The sequence below is a fragment of the Alligator sinensis genome, unplaced genomic scaffold (assembly GCF_000455745.1).
Source record: "Alligator sinensis unplaced genomic scaffold, ASM45574v1 scaffold1329_1, whole genome shotgun sequence".
NCBI classification, from domain to species: domain Eukaryota; kingdom Metazoa; phylum Chordata; order Crocodylia; family Alligatoridae; genus Alligator; species Alligator sinensis.
This window is the reverse complement of record NW_005842460.1, coordinates 1088855-1091876: the sequence shown is the minus strand read 5'-3', so window position 1 is coordinate 1091876 and position 3022 is coordinate 1088855.

The window sequence follows — 3022 nt, the reverse complement described above, 5'->3', positions numbered from 1 at the left end:
CCCTGCCCCGGGGCGCCCAGCCTCTTCCCCTGCCGGCTCCAGCGATGCCTCTAGCATCTCCTGTATTTCTAGGGGCAGATAAGCAGGCTGCCAATGATCTGCACTGCTTGCCCCAAACACCTAAGGGTCCTGAGCCAGGCTCCCAAATAGTGTGAGACGGGTTTGAGAAGCATGTGCATTTAAAAGCAGATGGACGTTCTCTTCCTTCTGCCTTCTGCACTCTTGGCTCACGTCGTCCAGCTTTTCTCTGCAGTTGCAAGGGCTAGAAAGACCCCTGGAAGCAGGGGGAATGGAAACCACCTTCAGGAAGAGCCAGTTAAACCTCTTTTATGTGGTGATAGCAGGGAAGAAGAGAAGCCACTGCCCAAGGCACTGCTCTGCATGGGGAGGTCTGAGCGAGAGCGCTCCCCAGGGGAATCGGAGGGATTTCCCTGTGAGTAACGGCAGAGACCATCTCCGGTGCGGATGCCACCCTGACCCCACAAAGGAGCAGGGGGACGGGGCTCCTTTGGGCACAGGGCCGGCTGGAAAAGCAGGCTGGGACGCTCCAGTGCAGGGACCTGCCCCACTGCTGCTCCGTCCTGCCCCGGCCGGTGCTGGGCAAACACACAGGACAGCACTAAAGCGTACGTGACTCCTGCCATCAGCTTCTCCTTCGCAGAAACTGCCCCACCAAGCCTCACGCACTAACCGCCTGGGCCAAAAGGGGTGACATTTCCTTGTCTGGGACTCCTTGAACCTTGAATAAATAAATCAAGGGACCAGCTTCTCCGGTTCTCCCCAACTGGTCGAGCTCCTTTGAAGCCAAGGCAGCTCTACTGGTTTACAGGGCTGAGAATCTGGGTGAAGATAATCGGAGATAAGGTTTCCAGAGCAACCTTAATTCCATCTCTTCCACCCATGTGCCGCAGCTATTATTTATAGTGCAACAGTGTGCTAAGCGTGTAGGTGTTATGTTAAGGTGCCCTGTATAATCACATAATAAGGCAGGGCAATGCAGCGCTCTCCATGGAAGATGCTTATAGGAGGCACATGGATGAACTGTGCTTCGTTAGAGCTCCTTTTAAAACCAAGGCGCGCTCGGTGCTGGCCGAGGGCAGCTGTGCTCCAAGCCTGCAAGGAGACAGGGCCGGGGAGGCTGGCAGCCCTTTCGCTGCCTCTTCTTGACCTCCCGTCCCCCAGACCTTGCCGCACCTTTGGGCAACCCAAACGTCGCCTGTCTGCGAGGGGCTGTGCTGGGGACCGGTGTCTGAGGGAAGGCCCAGGGGACGGAAACCCCTTCTCCACCGCGCTCGCACTCCACCGCCCAGCCCTGACCCGCAGGGATCGTCTCACCCCCTGCCCTGGGCAGGAGAGGGATGTTCAGCTCCCCTCCTCCCCCTGCCACTCTCTGGGTCACAAGCCCAGCACTTCCTCTGCCATTTGTGGTTCTGGTTACTTCTGTGTTTTTGGAGCCAGGATGTAGCTCCCATGACCCAGTTCCCTATTATTTTTCCCATGGAGTCAGTGGCCACGAAGCCCCCCCGCAAGCAATGCCGGCCGCGTGGGCGTGCATGGTGGCGCCCTGGGGTTGCTGCAGGGGGAAGAGATGACTGATCTGAGAAGTTTCCGCGCCGTGGCTCCGGGGTTGTTTCCAGGGGTGCTGAGTGGCCCCAGTCCTGCTCAGGCCCTCCACAATCAGATCCCAGGCTCTATGGACTCGATCAAAAATCCTCCCAGATCCCTAGGGGCTTTTCTGTGGGCCACAGCGGGCTCTGGAGCTGCATTAGGGGATCCCGTGAAGCAGAGACATCATCTTCCTCTGGACGTTCCTGCCATGCAGGGGTCCCGTCCAGGGCAAGCCGTGCTCCTGGGCAGGAGACAACTTAGTGCCTGGGGTCAGGGCCCGATCCGATCAGGCTGGACTCCTGTTCCTAACCTGAACCTCCGACGGCGGCTTATTGCGCCCTGTGGGGACCTTCCTGGGAGGGCTGGGAGGGGACCAGCAGGGCAGAGCTGTGTGCTCCCGGGCTCTGTGCCCCCCTGCAAGACGGGCACGCTCAGAGAGGAGGGTGAATAGGCTTGCCAGCTAAAGAAGAACGGGTCGAGCGACCTCTTCCCACCCATTGCCTTGTTTTCAGTCTCTCTGGGAAATGCTGATTTTCTCTGAGCCTGGAGGAGGGCGGGGGAGACTTTTCTGAGCCGGCTCTTGGATGGGGCTCAGCACCCTGCAAGCTCTTTGCAAACTGAAGCAAATGGCTTCTCGAGAGCCGCCTCCGTGGCGTCTCCGAGCTCCTGCACTCACAGCCACCTCTGCTCTGTGGTCAGAGGGCCAGGACCAAGCCATGTACCCCAGCCCGGGGGCCCCGGGACTGGGCAACACCTCTGGATCCCATCCTGCCCCCCTCTGCCCCGTAGCAGGATTTGCAGCTGCCACAAAGGCTTTTGTCCTGCGCTGACGCAGTCTGTGGAGTCACTCGGAAAGGCACAAGGAGCTTCAGGCTTTTCTGTCCCACACCAAGGCCATGCCATACTATACCATGCCATGCCATGCCACGCCACGCCATGCCATGCTATGCCATATGAATTTCTATGTCCTTCATCATTTTCCCCTTTCAGTGACTTCACCCGGTCCCAGTCCATCATTCCCTACCTTTCTCCTGCAGCTTTTCACAACATCCCCACAACATTCGCTGCCCCCCCAGCCTGCCAGCAGCGTAGCTGATCTCTAACGTTGTTAGATATGATCTCACCTCCTTAATGAGGGAGCAGAGTCCGAGTCTGAGCTGTGCTGCACCAGTGCAAACCCGGAGACGTCCCGCTGACTTTGCTGGAGCGAGGACCAGAGCCTGGCCCAGCGGCCAGAAGCAATTCCAGCACTGCTGGCGGCTGCTCTGGAGCTGAGGACGGAGTTATGCACATATGTCACACATGAGCCAGCCCAGGGGATCTCCATGCGGTTCCTCCCTTGGGGTGGATGTGAGAGGCACCCTGGTAATGAAAGCCCTAGGGGATGCCATGAAACAGCCGTGGGTAGCGTGCG